Source organism: Artibeus jamaicensis, unplaced genomic scaffold (genome assembly GCF_021234435.1).
Source record: "Artibeus jamaicensis isolate MK-2021 breed Jamaican fruit bat unplaced genomic scaffold, CSHL_Jam_final contig_851, whole genome shotgun sequence".
Classification (NCBI taxonomy): Eukaryota; Metazoa; Chordata; class Mammalia; order Chiroptera; family Phyllostomidae; genus Artibeus; species Artibeus jamaicensis.
In genome coordinates, this window is record NW_026521986.1 from 11281571 (window position 1) to 11301432 (window position 19862).

Below are 19862 nucleotides of genomic sequence, written 5' to 3' on the forward strand. Positions count from 1 at the left end.
CCTCAGAAAGGTTAATAGAGTAAGGCTGGGTTGGAGAGCAGCAAGCACATGTTGAGCTTGCATGGGTTGTGTGCCTACCATCTTGTCCAAAATGGAAAGAAAATGGTAAGTGTAAAGTTTTAAATACTTGAGTTATATATAGACTTCATTAAAAAAGTAACCTTTATTAAGGGCATGTTTTTCTTCATGACTTAAAAAGGTAAAAATAAACATTTGTTATGCAGTAAAATCTCTATTTCTAGACACCCCTTTTCTGATAGTCTTAATGGTTATCACTTTCACTAATATATGTATAGTAGTTTTTTGAGGCTTATACCTTTAAACAGCGTGTAACATTAAGTCTTCTTGGTGCATTTAGCAAGGTGGAATTTATATGTGATTTTGTGACCCTTTTGTGTCTGTAATGTTTCTTTTTTTACATCAAAATGAATGCCTTTTAAGAACAGAAAATGTGGAATTTTTGCCTCCTTTTCATTCATAAGAAGTCAGAGTGTATTGCATATGCTGTGTGTGTGTGTGTGTAGCCCATGTTATTACAGTAATAGATGTGTTTTCAACAGAGGGCTACCACTGTTAATGATGCTTTTGCATCACATGAGTAATGTTTGGACGTCGCTACAATTACTGTGCCACACTAGCAAGGGTAGAACTGTCATACAGCAACATCGTGTGACAGTATTTTGGGGAGCACTTATATATTATTTGCTTTGTTGTGCAACTGTTTGGACCAGAGCAAAACACTTCGCGGTAGTCGTTTTTCATCATAAGATAAAAGCTGAAAGTATAAAAAGTAGAATTTTGTTCAGGAAGGCAACTGTAGGTATTGAGTAACTACCTACTAATGAGGTTGATAAACTATAGAGAACATGTTCAAAGTCAGTGTTTTAATAGGAATGAAGATGCCTGTTCCTGATGCTGGGAAGTCTGTTTAATTTAGTAACAATAATGTTGATAATATCTTAATTTTCAAAATTTGTTTATTTACTTATTTTTAGAGAGAGGCAAAGAAACATCAACGTGTGAGAGATACATCGATTGGTTACCCTTTCACAAGCCCCCAACAGGGGACCTGGCTCACAACACAGGCATGCGCTCTGACCAGGAACCAAACTGGCAACCCTTTGGTTTGCAGGCCTGTGCTCAATCCACTGAGCCATACCAGCCAGGGCAATATCTTAATTTGTATGATTGTAGGTTGTTCAATGCTTAAGTAATTAAATTATACCATTTTTGATCATAAGCATCATCCTTTCAAATAGATAGGACATCACATTTAAAACCAAAAAGAAACCAGGTCCACATAATAAATACATTTCTAAACAATAAAGGAACTATCAATTACTAGGTTTTCATTGGTCTTTTAGTTAATCTGGATTTTGTTTTCCCAGTAAAGCCTTCATTATAATGGAAAACTCAAAGCAAAAACTAGATGTGGCTTTTGAAAACTCGGAGTTGTCTCTGGTCACAGTTCTGTGAAGCTTAACATCGTGGGTATCATTGGTCAGTAATCATCATCCATTCATGGTTTTTTTTCCCCTTGGGTCCCTTCTCTGTGTCAGGCATCATCATAGGCTCTGGGGGTGTTATACTTCCCCAAACTGGTACCATGCTTGTCTTCGTGGAGTTTATGTAGCTTCGTGGGAGAGACACGAACACATAGTATAGTCATGCAAGTAAATGTGTGCATTAGACCTGGAATAAATGCTCTGGAAGCAACATAACCATGTCTTTCCAATTGTGAAAAGAAGCAACTTGATGTTTTAGTTTTTTAAAACACTGCCAGAAGCAAGCAGTGGGGTTTGGGGTTACACTTTCAGCAAATGGTACTGTGAAAGCAAATAGTTTAGAAGTAGGAGAATGTACCTGCTACCCTCATTTTAGATCAGGGTGTGTCTGGGGCAAAGGTGGGAGAGGAGGAGGAGGAGTGATGGCAGAAAGCACTTGGAACACAGATAAGTGGGAATGATCCAGATTTTGACTTGGAAGGTGAGAAAATGTTTCAGGCCTCTCCACAAACAGGAGAGCTGAGTATATTCCACAGTCTTACAGGTTAGTGTCACTGGAGCTTGGTCCTGGGGAGGTGGTGCTGGATTGTCATGCAGGGGCTTTGAGATTACGTCAGGGATTTTCAAGTTTATGTCCAGTGTAACAGGAAGCCGTGGAATGGCTGTAGGCAGCGGTGTGTTGTGTTTTCCGAAGGCCCTGCAGTTTCTGTGTTGAGAAAATGTATTAGGAGATAGCATAAGTAGATTCAGGGAGATCCGACATACACAGTCTGGGGCATAAAGAGGTTGACTACTTTTTTTTTCCTTTCCCAAACTACAGCTGGAATTTTTAGTTTTTGCAGTTTGGATGAGCTTTAGTGAAGGCTCCCTGAGGTCCTGAAGTTTGGGTTGTATTCCTTGCCACATGCCCCTAACTTTGAGCACAACTTGACACAGAGACAGTGCTCATGTTTCTGAACCGACTGATGGATGGCCTGAGAAAAAGGACCTGTTTTCTGCTTGTCCAAGTCTGTCCGCACCTTCTCCTCTGCTCCCTGTCTGCACTGAAACCCATCTGATGGTGACCGGCGCAGGCAGCTGGGGTGGCCTGGACTCCTGTCCTTGACAACAAAGTCTTTGTTTGGATGGGTTGGGAAATACTGGGGACTCTGAGGGCTGAAGTGCAAAGACAACGTATGCAAGTTTTATGTTCTGTGCTGGCCGCCCAATGGCACAGTGCACAAAGGACTTGGCAGAAGGGGGCGAGTGTGGCACGCCAGAAAATAGGAGCATGGTGTTAGTTCTATTCAAAATTTTCAAATTTCAGTTTGTATAATCATGATTTTCCACCAGTGCAAAGGATCAATTTGCTATTTTATGAAAAGAAAAAAGAAGCTGTAGCAGCAGCAAGAGGAGGGATTTGAGGCCACGTTTTCAGTGTGTAATCAAGGGTTCCTTTTATTTAGGAGAAAACTTGGAAATAGCTTGACAGATAAAGCTCTCTAATAGTGTGAATATCAATAGAGGCAGATAGCCGTTCTGTTCTCGGATATAGATCATGTTAACATAAACCGAGTGTAAAGGATTTCTGTTCTCTTGTTCACACTGGCAGGCTGAGCCACAGGCCCAGCCTCCGGCATACTTTCTTTAACGGTCTGAGAGTTATTGTGTGAAAGCAGCCTTCTGAGGGAAGCAGTTGGAACCAATTCAGGCTTTGCCCTAGAGGCCAGCAGCGGTGGGTAGATGCTGGAGTGTGCTTTCCCTCTGCCTTCGGTTACTAAGCTTCACCACGGTGGTTTCTTGCTCCATAGAGTCCAGAAGTAGCTTTAATTGTATTTGCAAAGCTTGAGAGAAATTTCCTCGCTTTTTCTCTGAGAGAAGTAAATGGCATTTTCATACATTTATCTCCCTTTTGTTGCTCTGGAAGGCACGGTCCAAGATCCTTTTTACTTCTTTCCCGTTCTCCAACTTCCAACTCAGTTCCCATCCAAGGAGGGCACCTGTGATAGCTGCCCCCTCACCCTCCCTAAAAAGACAGCGATTGAACGACTGCTTGGGTAGATGCCAGGTATTGTTTTATAAGCATGTTTGTGAACAATACCAAGTTGCATTTCTTGAGTATGCGACTAGGGATTAGTGAAATAATTACATTGATGGATGACTGAGGAGACCTTCACTATGTCTGTCTCTCTAAGGACAGAGTATTGACAGATAGAAAGGAGTATTTCATGTAAGAATCACTGTGAAAGTAGCCCTCATCGGAATATATAACTTGAGTTCATATTGAAAACTAGAATTATTGCTTCCTGTCGCACAAACAGTGGAACAAAAATTATGCATGTTATGTCAGGGGTGAAGTTGTTATTATACAGCCTATGTAACTTTATTCGAATGGATTAAGATAACATTAAGCTAGCTCTATACTAGGAAAACACGTCAGATATTTTAAGATGAATGAAATTTAATTCAGCAAATATTTTCTTTCTTCTGTTAGTCTTCAAATTGATATATTGAGTTCCTCATTTGTATTTGCTAATTCCATCAAAGACTTTTGTGCCCCTGGTCACTGCTAATGTCAACAAGCCAGACCAAGGGACACTGGTAGTTTAATATTGACCACACAAAAAGCACACTGGCTCTTGTTTTTAAACACAAATTGTCTAGTTGAGTAGTGCGTGCATGAGCTTATTAAAAAATCTAGCAAATTGGGGCTTCAAAAGCTATCACTTTTCAGTCTTTGTTTCGCACTTGGGTATCTTTTTGTTTGTTTGTTTGTTTGTTTGTCTTATCACAGTAGCGAGAATGTCCAGAAGCATGTTGAGTAGAAATGGTGAGAGTGGACATCGTTACCTTCTCCGTGATATTGGGGGAAGGTCTTTCACTGGTAAGTCTGATGGTGGCTGTGGTTTTGCACGGATCCCCTTTATTGGGTTGAGGATGCTCCCTTCTGTTCTTGGGTTGCTGAGGGTTCAAAAAAATCATGAATACGTGTTGAATTTTGTCTGTATGCAGTGATAGTAATTATGCTTTTTGTCTTTCCTGTATTAACACTGTATTATATTAATTAGTTTTCAGATGTTACGTTAATCTATTTTCAGAAGTTAAATCAACCTGGCATTCCTAGGATGAATCCTGGTAATAGTGTCTAATCTTTTTTATGTGTTGCTCGATTTGGTTTACTGATTGAGAATTTTTTATGTATGTATTCATGAGGAATATTGATCTGTTTGTTTTCCTTGTGATGTCTCTCTGGCTTTAGAATGGGTTGGGAAGTGTTCTCTCTGTTTTCCGGAGTGTCAGTGAAGAGTTGACATTATTCTTCAGATTTGCAGCGGAGCCTAGCAGTAACGCCTGCCGTCTGGGTCTGGGTTTCCCTTGTGAGGTTGTAAATCACTAGTTGAGTTTGTTGTTATAAGTTTTGTTTCTTCTTATGTCATATGATTTTGTTCATTTCATCTAAATTGTCTAATTAGGAGGCATACAGTTTTTCATAGTACTATCTTTCAGTAAATCTTTTTCTCTAGGGTCAGTAGTGATCCCTCCTCTTACTATTACTGATTTTGGTAATGGATATCTTTTTCTGTTTTTCTTGGTTAGTCTAAACAAAGGTTTGTTAATTTTATTGATCTTTCTAAAGAACAAACTTTGGTTTCAATTTTTTCTCTATTGTTTTCAATTTCATTGATTTTTTTTTTGCCCCTCTAAACTTAACTTAATGTCCTTCCTTTTGCTTGCTTTCGGTTTATATTATTCTTTATCTAGTTTGTTAAAGTGGAAGTGAATCGAAATCTTTTTTTGTTTTCTAAGATAGGCTTCAGTTTAATGCTATAAAATTCTCTAACAACTGCTTTAGCTGCATCCTAGAAATTTTAACTTTTTTTTAATCTTTAGAGGGGAAGGGAAGGACAGAGGGAGAGAAATATCAATGTATGGTTGCCTCTCATGTGTCTCCTACTGGGAACTGGCCTGCAACTCAGGCATGTGCCCTGACTGGGAATTGAACCGTAATACTCTGGTTCGAAGGCCCACACTCAATCCACTGAGCTACACGAGCCAGGGCCTAACTTCTTTTTAATTCAGTTCAAAATATTTTTAAATTGTGCTTGTAATTTTTCCTTTGACTTGTGGGTTGTTTAGAAATTATTGTTTAATTTCCAAGTACGTGGAAATTTCCTGCATTTCTTTCAGTTGTTGATTTAATTATTTGGAGTCTCAAACATATTTTGTATGATATTAGTTCTTTGAAATGCATCAATCCATGTTTTGTGACATTGCACGTGGGCTGCATTCAGCCTCGAGAGGATGTGCGTTCTTACTCTGGTCCTGTGGGGTGTCCTTAGCTGCAGGTTTTGTCAGCATGGCTGACAGTGCTGTTCAAGATCGAAACGCCAGTCTTGCTGACTTCTTGCCTAGCTCTTCTATCAATTATTCAGAATGGGGTGTTGAACTCTAATTATTATTGATTTGTTTCTCCTTTCAGTTCTACTTTCCTATTATTTGTTTTTGGGCTCTGTTATTAGATTGCATATACATTTATAATTATTATGTCTTCCTGATTACCATTTGACCCATTTACCATTGTAAACTGCCCATCTCTCCCCCGCAGCTCCCCCGCTCCCTCCTCTTGTAATGCTTTTTACCTTAAAGTTCCCTTTGCCTAATGATAGTGTGGCTGCTTCAGCTTTCTGTGGTTACAGTTTGTGGTGTGTGTTTTTCTATGTTTGAAGGCTGTGGAATCAGTCATGTGTCAATATGAGAAAGAATATAATCCTTTTTATATTTTTCAAACCTGCCGCATTTTCACAGCATTTTATTTATACCCATGATAGTGAGTTAAAGTAAAAAGAGAACCCTCTTAAATGATCACGTAGTTTCAAACTATCTTGCATGTGTACTTTTATAAATTTTAACTCATATCTGTAGTTCTGTAATTTCTGCCACAGTTAGGATTCAGAACAGTTTCATAACCCCAAACACCCCCTCCTGCAATCCCTTTACAGCCACTTCTCCTCCCACCCACATGCCACAGCAGCCACTGGTTGGTGCTCCATTGCTGTAGTTCATCCTGTTGAGAATGTTGTTTAAGCTAAGGAGAGAGAACGTCACATGGAGTCACACGGTTTTTAACCTTCTGAGGCCAGCTTCCTTCGCCGAGCGTGCCTTCCCGGTTCACCGGGGTTGTTACATGTATGAGCTGCTCACTCCTTTTTAGTGCTGAGCGTTCCATTGTGTGGATGGACCGGCTTGTTTATGCATCTGCCTGCTGCGGGACACTTGGGCTGTTTCTAACTGGGGCGATTATGAGCAGAGAGCTGATGGAAACATTTGTATTCAGGTTTTTCTGTTAACATCAGTTTTCACTTCTCTTGGGTAAACACCCAGGTGAGTGGTGTCTGGGTTGCAGCAGGGTAAGTGCGTGTTTAACTTTATAAGATAAACTGCCAAACATTTTTCAAGAGCAGTACATCACTCTGCATTCCAACCAGCAGTGTGTGTGAGTGCCCCTTGCTTCCCGCACCGCATGGTATTGCCAGCAGTTTTTAGTGTAGCCATTCTCATAGGCATGTAGCAGTACCTCATCAGGGCTTTATATCTCCCTAATGGCAAACAGTGTTAGACATCGTTCATGTATTTGCCATCCTTATATCCTCTTTGGTGAAGTGTCCTCTTTAAACTTTAAATTTTCTGTGTTAACCATTTCTGAGAACAATTATTTTAAGTACACTGAATATAATCTTTTCTCGACAGAGGAGGTCATCGTTAGGAACTGTAATTACTGTATGGGTTTGGAATTACTGGGAGCTTTCAAGGACCGTGGAGTGGTGTGAGGCTGCTTACGGCTCTCTCAGGCTTTACTTTTCTGCTGCTGGTGCACCTGATTCCCACTGCAGTTCCACTTCCCATTCCCTTTCTAGTTGACAGCTTTCATGAAATGACTGAATACGCGTTTTTGAGCTGTGTTTGAAAAAGAATAGTGAAGTGCCTCTCAGTTAATGCTGCAGGAGCTGTGCTCTGAAGTCCGTAAACTGTAACATCTGTTTTAATGCTTCTCAGACTGAGGCCCTGAAGTTGATGTGAAGGGGTCTGTGAATGTGAATCTCTACACAGAGCATTCTTTATAGGCTGAAAAAATAATAGAACTTGCGATGTACGCTCTCCTGTTTTTCAGAAGTAATGCAAAGGCTACTGAGCAACCCTGGATTCATTATAATAGTTTTTTTCCCAATGTAATTTTTCTGCCAACTCTGATGTTTCTTCCCCCAGCCCCTGCATTTTGGCTAAAGTGGGGTAAACAGAGGTTGTCAGATGGAGTTTTCCTCATACGTGAGTTATTGCTGTTCATGGCTAGCCACGACAGGGTGCAGTGTGATTTCTAGTTTGTGCTGTTTAACTACAGGTAGGTGGCTAACCAAATGTTCTTTAGAACATGTAGAATGGCATGTTTTTGTTGAAAGTCTTTTTATGAAAGTTAGGATACTTGTAAGCTCTTCAAATTCTTTGAACAATATAGGGCCTGTATGAATTATTATTAATACCAACCTAAACTAAACTGAAAAGGCATGGGAAAAAGTATATTTCTTAAATCATCATTGCATAAGTGAAATGTTTAAATCGTGGGTTGCAGGGTTATTCTTTTCCTGTATTCATCATGTCATTTGATGCATTTGCTATAAATAAAAGTTGATTAGTAGCTTGGTGGTTTAACACAAAGATTATAAAAGTAGTAAAGGAAACTGTTCCCACGCATGTAATTTATATAAGCACAATGTCTACTTGTGTATTCTTATTTTCATAGTTCATTTTTTTTCAATGTATGGTTGCCTCTCTTGCATCCCCTGCTGGGAACTGGCCTGCAACCCAGGCATGTGCCCTGACTGAGAACCGAACCATGATCCTTTGGTTTGCAGGCCCGCATTCAATCTACTGAGCTATACCAGCCAGGGCTAATAGTTCATTTTTTATTGTATTTTTTACCATGTATCCTCCCATCAAATTCCCACTTAAGTCTCCAAAGTTCTTTACTGCTTTGCATGCCTTACACTGTCTGTCTAACAAGTTCTTCAAAATACATGCAATTATATCATAATATGATAATTTGTTATGCAGATATCGTATCTTAAATTACCAATCTAACAGCTTTATTTTCCTCAGTTATTTTTGGTTCTCACTTCAGGATGTGGAGTAAGATAGTAACTCCTTTTATGTTAATAGAAATGATCTAAGCAGAGGTATAAGAGAAAGGTTGATAATGTACTAAATGATCAGCACCCTAATTTTAGTTATGAAATATTCAGGAATAAAATTTATTTTTGGGGCCCCTTTTGTCATATATACTTAGATTTCCAGAATGCTTTATGATATTCAAGCAAAACGTCCCTTTAAGAACTTTGGTTCGAAATTGTTCAGGTGAGAGTCGGAATTTAAAATGTCCCTGGCTGGGATGGGGAGCCCTGCTGTGGGCTGTGCCCCACTGGACACCAGGGTCCAGGTCCTAATCATGTCAGGCTGAAATGCCCCTGGGATGTTCTTATTGAATAATTATCTGCACTTAGTTTGTTAGAGGTTAAAATCTTGGAATAAACTTGTTTAAAGTGATTAACTTTATGTCATAAACATTCCAGTATAGTAATTGAAAGTAGTCTAAATGTTCCTCTTTTTACATTTGGGGAGCAGTGTTTGAATTCCATTGAGATTTACCAGAAAAGGAGGATTGTTAAGTTGAACTACACTGAGTTAAGAATTTCTCATTATCAAAAACCATTGTTGAGGGAGCACAAAGACAACCACTCAGGGAGAAGATATTTGCTATGTGTATTTCTATATCTGTGTATATCTATGTAGATGTATATCCAACAGAGGACTCATCCAGAATGTATAAAAAACTACAAACCAAATAGGCCAGAACCTCTATTCTCCCTTTATACCATTCCCCTGGTCAAATACATAAGATTTGAATAGGCAGTTCACAATGGAAGATACTCAGTTGGCCAATAAGCCTTTTAAAAGGTTTTCAAAATCATTTCTTATAAGAGAAGTGCAAATTAAAATTGTACTGATATATCATTGTATTCTCATCAGAATGATGATTCCAAGTGTAGGGCAGCTGCACCGCATTCGCGTTGCTAATGGGGGTCTCACCGGGTCCTTTGATCTGGTGAGTACAGACTCCAGGGTGCATACAGACTCCACAGAAACACACGCACATGCGCCCCAAAGAATGTGTCCAGAATATTCATAGCAGCATTATTTGTGCTGATGCTGAACTATAAAAAGTTAAGTTCTCAGTGGAGAAAAACGTTGTATTTATTTAGTATGTTCATATAATGGCACCAATGCTTCATGTTACAACATAGACCAAGTTCACAGGATTGAGTGAAAGAAGACAGCGTACTCTTAAATAAATTGCTTTTCTCATGCTGTGCAGAGGCCAGTGCACAACAGGCAGGGCCAGTCCATGGTGCTAGAAGTCATAATGGTTGCTAGCTTTGGAGGTTACTGGGGACCTGTGAGGGTGGCTTCTGGGGTGTCGAAAATGCTCTTTCTTGATTGACTGCTATAACAATAGCTACATGGGTGGGTTCACTTTGTGCAAATTCTGAAAGGTATTTTAGGATTTTAATATATATATATATATACACACACACACACACACATACACATACACGCACATGGATGTGTATTTTTCAATTTTTAAAAAATTTATTATTTAGTTATTTTTCAAGTACAGTTTTTTGTCTATTTCTCCCATCCCAGCCCCCCCGCCCCGTGCTCCCCACCTCCCTCCCATTTCCACCCCCTTAGTTCTTGTCCCTGTGTCCTTCATATTTGTTCCTCCAAATCCCTCCCCCTTTTCCCCCTTAAATTCCCTTCCCTCTCCCCTCTGCTCGCTGTCCCCTTGTTCTCTATTTCAGTGTCTTTGTTTTTATTTTGCTTGCTTGCTTGCTTGCTTGTTTTGTTGTTTAGCTTCCTGTTAAAGGTGAGATCATATGGTATTTGTCTTTCGCTGCCTGGCTTATTTCACTCAGCATAATGCTTTCCAGTTCCATCCATGTTGTTGCAAAGGGTAGTAGTTCCTTCTTTCTCTCTGCTGCATAGAATTCCATTGTGTATATGTACCACAATTTTTTGATCCATTCATTTACTGATGGGCACCTAGGTTGCCTCCAGCTCTTGGCTATTGTGAATTGTGCTGCTATGAACATTGGGGTGCATAGGTTCTTTTGGATTGGTGTTTTGGGGTTCTTAGGATATAATCCCAGCAGTGGAATTGCTGGGTCAAAAGGCAGGTCGATTTTTATTTTTCTGGGAAAATTCCATACTGTTTTCCATAGTTGTACCAGTCTGCAATCCCACCAACAGTGAACTAAGGTCCCCTTTTCCCCACAACCTCTCCAACATTTGTTGTTGGTTGCTTTGTTTATGATAGCCATCCTGACTGGTGTAAAGTGGTATCTCATTGTGGTTTTGATTTGCATCTCTCTGATAGATAGCGATACTGAGCATTTCTTCATGTGTCTCTGGATCTTCTGTATGTCCTCCTTGGAGAAGTGTCTGTTCAAGTCCTTTTCCCATTTTTTAAATGGGTTGGTTGTCTTCTTAGAATGGAGTCGTGTAAGTTCTTTGTATATTTTGGAGATTAAACCTTTGTCTGAGGTATCATTGGCAAATATGTTTTCCCATACAGTTGGTTGTCTTTTTTTAATTTAATACTGTTTTCTTTAGCCATGCAGAAACTTTTTATTTTGATGAGATCCCATTTGTTTATTCTTTCCTTTATATTCCTTGCTCTAGGTAGGGGACATATCAGTAAAAATGTTGCTGCGTGAAATATCTGAGATTTTCCTGCCAATGTTCTCCTCTAGGACTTTAATGGTTTCGAGGCTTATATTTAAGTCTTTTATCCACCTTGAATTTATTGTGGTGTATGTTTGAGTTTGTGCTCAAGTTTCATTTTTTTGCACGTAGCTGTCCAGTTCTCCCAACACCATTTGTTGAAGAGGCTATCTTTACTCCATTTTATGTTATTGCCCCCTTTGTTGAATATTAATTGACTGTAGAGAGTTGGATTTGTTTCTGGGCTCTCCGTTCTGTTCCATTGGTCTATGTTCCGGTTTTTATGCCAGTACCAGGCTGTTTTGATTACAGTGGCCTTGTAATACAATTTGATATCAGGTATTGTGATCCCTCCTGCTTTGTTCTTCTTTCTCAAAATAGCAGCTGCTATTCGGGCTCATTTATGGTTCCATATACATTTTTGAAGTGTTTGTTCTATGTCTGTGAAATATGCCATTGGTACTTTAATAGGTATTGCATTGAATCTGTATATTGCTTTGGGTAGTATGGACATTTTGATGATGTTAATTCTTCCAATCCATGAACAAGGTATATGTTTCCATTTGTTTGTGTCTTCCTTGATTTCGTTCTTCAGAGCTGTGTAGTTTTCTGCATACATGTCTTTTACCTCCTTAGTTAGGTTTATTCTCAGATTTTTTTTTTTTTTTTTTTTTTTGCTATATCGAATGGGATTTTTTTCCTTGATTTCTGCTTCTGCTGATTCCTTGTTGGTATACAAAAAGCCTTTGATTTCCGGATATTGACTTTGTAACCCGTTGTTTTGCCAAATTCATTGATTAGTTCCAGCAGTTTTTGGGTAGAGTCTATAGGATTTTCCATGTACACTATCATGTCATCTGCAAACAGTGACAATTTTGTTTCCTCCTTTCCTATTTGGATGCCTTTTATTTCCTTTTCCTGCCTGATCGCTGTGGCCAAAACTTCTAATACTATATTGAATAGAAGTGGTGAAAGTGGACATCCTTGTCTTGTTCCTGATCTTAGTGGAAAAGCTTTTAGTTTTTGTCCATTGAGTATGATATTGGCTGTAGGTCCCTCATAAATGGCCTTTATTATATTGAGGAATGCTCCCTCTATTCCCACTTTGCTAAGTGTTTTTATCATAAATGGGTGTTGTACCTTATCAAAAGCTTTTTCTGCATCTATTGATATGATCATGTGGTTTTTGTGTATTTTTCAATTATTATGAAAGTTAACTTTTAAGAAATCCATTGAACCTGTCTTTTTTTTTTCCTTCTGCATGTTATATTCTGAAATGGGGACAAATAGTTTCAGTTCTTCGTCATAATTGTTCTTATAAACTTTTTTATCTTCAAGGACTGGTGTTTTTATTTGGCTGTTTTGGTTTTACTATTTCCTTTGGGTTGCTGGACCAATTCCACTGTGGAGGTGGGGTTCCTCACACTAATGAGCAACTCTCTAGACACCAACTTGGGTGTCCTGTATTTCAGCTCCTTTCTCATGCCTGTGTACCTGGAGATACCATCAGATTCCACAGGATAAGGGGTTCCAGCCAGTAGGACTGCTCCTCTCCCTACCACCCCTCCCTTCTCTCACATACTTCAAATGCCAGCCACAGATCCAAGTTGTTACCTGTGCTTCTGACCAAATGACTGAAAAACCAAAGGTTCCCACAAACCCCTCTTTGGGTTTGATTAATTTGCTAGAATGGTTCACAGAACTCAGGAAAGCTGTCTACTCACCTTATTGATTTCTTATAGAGGATATTAAAGGGTGTGAGTCAACAGCCAGATGAAGAGATACATAGGGCAAGGTACGAGGAAAGGGCACCGATCTTCCATGTCCTCTGCAGGCAAGCCACTCTTCCCACATCTCCAGGTGTTCACCAACCCGGAAGCTTTCTGAACCCTGTCCTTTTGATTTTTTAATGGATGATTCATTATGTAGACATGATTGATTAAGTCATTGACCCCTCCTGTCCTTGCCCCCTCCCCGGAGATTGGGGGAGGGTGGGATTGAAAGTTCCAACCCTCTAATCAAATGGTTGGCTCCATTGGCAACCAGACTCTATCCTGGTTGCTTTCCAGAAGTCACCTCATCAACATTAAATAATTAAGCTCCTATCACTTAGGAAATTCCAAGAGTTTGCTGGGGTTGTGAGCCAGGAAGCTGACTAAACAAAGCTCATCTACATATTTGGTCACCTGAATGACTAAAGATACAATTCGTATGCAATTTATCACAGTATCATACTACTATAAGGATATTTGTGAAGTGTGCATATTTTAAAAGGTCAAACACAAAATTTCTTGGCTGTTAGGTAAGGAATAAACTATAGTGGGTTTGGGAGTATGAAACCTGTCAGTGTTTAAAAATAATGTCACAGAAAACTAAAATAAGGTGCTGATAAGATCTTATTACTAGTGATCCTGTTAGTTAGTCCAGAGAGAATATTTTTTATTTGCAACAATGTAAATCTACTTACGGCATAATATACTTCTGAGCTAATATAATTTTATCATCTTTATGTTTTCATAAAACTCTAGCACTTAACATAATCCACCATATGTTAAGGTTCTTTCTGTTTCTTTCCCCTGGATGCTATCGTTTTCTTGAGGGCAGGAACTGTTTATTTTCCTCACATAACGTGTTGCTTACATTAAATCATCAGAAAATGTTTTTAAAAGGAATGAAAATCAATTAGCAAGTAAAAAAAGAAAATGTTGTCTTTACTTTTTATAGAGCACAGTGATAAAGTCCTGGAGGTTGTGAATTTACTGTGTATTTCCCTTGTATATAGGACAAAATGAGTTGCAGTGTCTTGGGTCATGATTATGTAACATCTATCCTGGATGATGGTATTGAAATTGTAGTCATACTTGGGACCTCTGTTGAAAAAATGTGCTTCATATACATTAGTGTGATGAACTTTCTCCAAGTTTAGCCTCAAACAGTATAGATAATATTAAAAAATGGCAGCATCTAGAGTTACATTTAATAGAGTAGCTTCATTTTATTCAAAGAACAATGCTTGTGAAAGTGCTTTGTAAATTGCAAAAGTGTACAGCTAGAAGGTCATGAAGGAATTTTCTGGCATGGTGCCTATTTTGGCTTTGATGTTGAGCCTACCTTTATATTCAGAATCACTTTAAAATGTTTTATACGTAAATCACTGGCCTAACATAAGTCAATTCTTCTGTAGAAACATTTTTAAATGCTAATTTCATTAATTTGATTATCTTGCACATTTCCAGTTGCATAGGCAGGAGTATAATAAATTTATTGGCTGGCAAGTTAGGTTTCCTTAGTTGTAAAACATAAAATGTGTAGTGCATTGCAATTTGGAGTGGCTAATTGTTGATTATGGTAATTTCCAAAGGTGTTTGATGCTATGAATGTTTCATTAAGTATTTTTCTTTAGACTTCTACCTTTCCAGACAACCTATTTTCTAAAAATGTATTTTATTGATTATGTTATTACAGTTGTTCCATTCCCTCCCCCTTTATTCCCCTCTGCCCTGCACACCCTCTCCCACCCGCATTCCCCCCCTTTAGTTCATGTCCATGGGCTGTACATGTAAGTTCTTTGGCTTCTACATTTCCCATACTATTCTTAACCTCCCCCTGTTGATTTTGTACCTACCATGTATGCTTTTTATTCCCCATACCTTTTCCCCCATCCTGCCCACCCCCACCCCACTGATAACCCTCCATGGACCTCCATTTCTGTGATACTCTCCCTGTTTGTAGGACCACCCATTTGTTGAAGTTAACTCACCAATGACATCGCCAGTAAAAATTGTTGATACGCATGTATATAATTACTGATTTTGGTAAACTATTTCAGAATAATTTTAAATTTACAAAAAACTTGCAAAGATGTGAATATGCATTTTAAATTGCCCTAAGTGATAGTTTTTAAAGTAATATTTCTATTAAAGTTTAATATTCTCCTCACAAATGCCCTTGCCTCTGATTATCCTTCATTGGGAAAGTACTGTGTTTTAAAGTATATTATGTTTAAGGGAAAGTATGCTGGGTTAGTTGTCCTTTTCTCCACAATGTCCATTTTCCTGCTGTGTAAGATGCTGTCCTTGCCTGGAGAGCTGTGCAACAGAAGTGTGCATGTGCGTCATCGGTGTTCTGCATTTATGAGCGTGAATAAACTCTGCTGAGTCAGGACCACAAGGATCATTTAATTAATTACAGGGTCAGAAACCTACCTGGTGAAACATTCACAACTTCTTATTTTTATAAAATAAAGTGGTTTAAAATAGCATGTGCCAAGTTTTTATTCCCCATCTCTCCTTCTCTTTTCCATTGTAGTAGTACAGTGACATGGGAGATAATTTATAAGAACAGAGATACCGCATGTTACTGAATTTGATGCTTTCCATTGTAAGACAGATCCTTATGTATCATTAAGAGAAAAGACCACAACCTTTCAAACTGCGATACAGTGCTAAGAGGTATGTCACTGGCAGTAAGATGCATCCTGATTTCAGCAATGTTAAAGAAAAATGTGAGTTTTAGATTCATGCAAAACATTCATCATGCTGACACAATTATTTTATGTGAGGTTTAGCTTAGGACCTCTAGCTTCTTTGGAAGTCACTATGAAAATCATTTGTTTGTGTTCTATTGCTTGTCTTTGTGTTCAAACACTGTTGGAGACATGTTCTAATCAGTGTCTCTTACTTTAAGGGGATACAAAAATTTTCATCGAAGTATCATTTCTATAGATAAATTGGAGTGTTTTTTGGGGACAGGGAATAAAGAGCCAAATCCTGCTCTGTGCAGCTTGAGTCTTTGTGCCACGGGGCCTCCAAGAGACGGATCATTGTTTCCAAATGGAGAGTTTTCACTCTCCTAGGTTGCGACCTAAAAAAACTTCTCTCAACCCTGATTCTTCCCCAAACCACGGTTCCATTTCTTTTTTCCTTCACATTACCACCGGTTTCTGCTTTCCCAGCGTTGCCTGGGTCCCAGACACTTCCTTACCTCCATTACTTAATCAATTCTTTGCATAAGATTTATGCCCCTACCATTTTGCTGAAACTGCTCTCTGAGGACCCAGTAGCTTTCCAATTTTAGTTCATTTGTTAAAACTCTTACTGCTCTTACAGTTGGCTCTCCCAACTCTGTCTTCCCACCTCACTGTGGCTACAGTTGTCATCTTTGTGCTGATTTTATAATCCCATGATGCTCGATTTCCTTCCCGTTTCACCTACTGAATCATTAAAAGAATATTGAAACATGAGAGAAACACTCCATGGATCTCTTGTTCCAGTATGTTATTCATTGTTTCCACTTTTTGAGTATTTTCATCCTTGACTTGACCACATGCCAACACATTTTTCTTTCTTTCTTTTTTTTTTTCCTGGTTGTAATCTTGGTAGGCATATTATTTTATTTTCTACCTTCACATGATACCAGTTATTTTTCTGTGGTCCATATGGTCTTTATTATTGTCCCATTAAAGGACAGTGAACTATAGATTATAGTGTTGATCAAGTAGAATTTTCAGTATATTTCTATTGTTGGACAGCTTTATACATTTTTTTTGTTTAAAATAACGTAGCAGAGTATATTTTCATTCATAAAACATTTTGCTTCTGTTGCATTATTTACATAAAATTCATTTCTGAGAATGCCATTGATTACAAGGGTTTTGAACACTTGGCTAAACATTACCTATTTTTAAAGATTAGATCCCAGTTTACAGGGCCACGGCAATTTTTCAAATTTTATTTATTAATTTTTAGAGAGGGGAAAGGAGGGAGAAAGAAAGGGAGAGAAACATCAGTGTGTGGTAGCCTCTCACACGCCACTTTACTGGGGACCTGGCCCACAACCCAGGCATGTGCCCTGACTGGGAATCAAACTGGCGACCCGTTTGGTTCACAGGACTATGCTGAATCCACTGAGCCACACCAGCCAGGGCCACAAGCAGTTTTAATTCAGGCTTACCACTATCAAATGTACAAAAATTATTTTGCTAATTTAATGGTTACAAGTGTACAAAATATTACTTTGGTAATATTTCTAAAATGATGACTACTTCACTTTTGCATTAATATTTCTTGATTATTAATGAGGGTATTTCCCTTATGTTTAATATTTAATTGATATTGCCTTTGGAATTCTATCCATGTTCTATATCCAATATATCTAATAATCTAGGACAAAAGCCATAACAGAGAAGCCAGGTTGTGGAGTTTCTAAACTGTATTTTTTAACCCGAATTTGCAGAGGTGGTCCTGCTTATTAATTGTGATGCTTTAAATCCTTGTAATCCTTCTTATGCTAAATAAACTTCCCCCTCTCCTTGTCATATAGAAATTTGGAGGAAAACTTGGTAACTTTTTTTCTTTGTTAACTGGCCAGTTTCCTTACCATGGTAGTATAAGTGATTCTCTTATATGCAGCAGTTTAAGGAAAATATTGTTGAATTGTGCCTAATATTTTTTCTGCTTTTGTTTGTATTTGAAAATGCTTTTAACATGTAAGATAAAACTTAAGTCATTTTAGATATCATACGATAATCCCTGTCAGTGAAAAATGGTTTTTCAGTTCTTGGTGTAACATTACATTCGTAGTAATGAAAGAGACATCTTTCTGAATTAACCTTAACCAATTGACATAGAATACAGTTTCATGGGTAGTTTAGGCTTGATTCCCCCCCCCCCCCCGTTTATTTAACAGTGGACTCCGATCTCTTTCTGTGACCCTAGTCTCACAACTGGGTGGGTCTGGGCCAGAATCTGCACCACCAGCTTAACTCATTTTGAAATCTTTCTTGAACCTCTATCTCCTTGAACTTGCCTTTCATGTACTGTCACTTAACTGTTATCTTTCTTTTATTGACATGATGGGTATTTCCTGAAGTTCCATCCATAGTTATCGTCTCTTTTGATGCATTCTTTTTCATGAGCTTAGCTGTCTTCTATTTTAGACTGTTTCAAGCCCACCTTAAACCACAGCCTGAGCCCTGGATTTTCTTACCAGCCATATTTTAAATTTCTTTCTTGACCCTGTTCTTTAACAGCAGATTCATAAGCTTAAGTGCTGGCCAACAATGTAGATGAGTAAAAGCAGGCCTTAGGGTAAGAAAAAATATTTTTCTACACTAAGAAAAACAGCAGAAAGAGTGGAGTGATAAATGGCCATTTGACATGGGCTTGGGGTCGAGGAGGACGGTACTGGGGACGGTAGAGAGTGGGAGATGCAGGCCCCGTGCAGGCCGTTGGGCTCCCACCACTGTTGCTGTTGGGGATTAGGGGCCCAGGGTCACCAGATCTCCCTGTGTTTCAAGAGAAGCTGTAAATCAGGACTTACATGTTAAATACCCCGAGTTTTAAGGGTTGGTTTTGAATTCTTGTAAAACACTGCATGGGCCAAGGAAAATATACCTATGGACCAAGTTCAGTTTATAGGCTCTTAGTTTATGACCTCAATCCTATAAAGGCACTTCAAATTTTGTAGGTTATCACCAAGTACTTACTTCTTTATTTCCCATTCTTCCCTTTGTTTCTTTGTTCATCTCCTGGGAGAACCATCCACCCAGATATTTGAGGTAGGAACTTCCAAATCATCATCAACACTTCTCTCCCTCGTTACTTCTTAATTTTGGAGAGAGATCTGGGTCAAAGAAAAGGCTTTTTATGAACTAAGGAAGACTTGAACATGTTTATAGGCAGCAGGGAAGAGGCCAAGGGAGGGGATAGCGGATGGAGCTCGTTGTGTCCACTGGGGATGGGCCCCAGGACGGGAGTCCAGCCCCCACCTGCATGGCCTGATGCCTGTGTACCCTTCATGTTTTTGCTGCTCAGTAATCTTGTTTTAACCCAAAATAATCATTGCCTTCTTTGTGGATGCCATGTTCCCTTGACTTTATTGAGGAACTATGTGTTATACTTTAAAATATGTTGTTTTTGCATATTAATTATTCTTCTTAAGTATTCTTGAACTTAATACTTCCTTTCATGTTGCTGATTTCCTAGAATGGATGTGTAGAGGAGGTGAATAAATTTTTCCTCCACCCTCCCAGGGTCTCTGGCTGGCCCGAGAAGTAGGTTGACATAGATTAGCAGGAGAGTAGCTTACATTTTTTTTTAAACATGTACATGGGAGCTTTCACAGGAAGATGAAGACACAAAAACCCAGTTAGGCCTAAGTGTTTATATATCAGGTAGAATGAAGAGCAGTCATTATGAAAAAGTAAAGTATATGAGGACATTAAAGGAAGATAATGGGGTTATTTTTAAAAGCTTTGCTTGCACAGATTCTTCCAGCCTCAGCTCCTTGTCGTCCTGATCAGAGCGTCCTTTCCCTCCATGTGCCGGGAGAGCATCTTTCACATGGGAGTTTTATCTCCTGTTTTCTGGAAGAAAAGGGAGGTCGCAGTGCCTATTTGCACCTCTTGTTTTTTAAGTCCCTTTAACTCAAAACAGTAATTCAAATACACATGTTTGAGGGTGTCATGTTCTAAGTCTCTTCACTTTGTTATTGTATGTTTATTTGTAGCAAATAATGAAACCAAGAGTTTGAATTCAGTGTTGT

General features: G+C 38.8%; 1 protein-coding gene across 11 annotated transcripts in view; it reads left to right on the forward strand.

Annotated features, from left to right (window-relative positions):
• SIPA1L1 (signal induced proliferation associated 1 like 1) overlaps positions 1 to 19862 on the forward strand; it is a 330234-nt gene that overhangs the window by 126931 nt on the left and 183441 nt on the right. Inside the window, exon 1 of one of the 11 annotated variants that reach the window (XM_053673228.1) lies at positions 4148 to 4368. The exons of the other annotated variants lie outside the window; for them this stretch is intronic. The gene's annotated coding sequence lies outside the window, so the exon portion shown is untranslated. Of the gene's footprint in view, positions 1 to 4147; positions 4369 to 19862 lie in introns of those variants that run through there. 11 annotated transcript variants of the gene reach the window in all.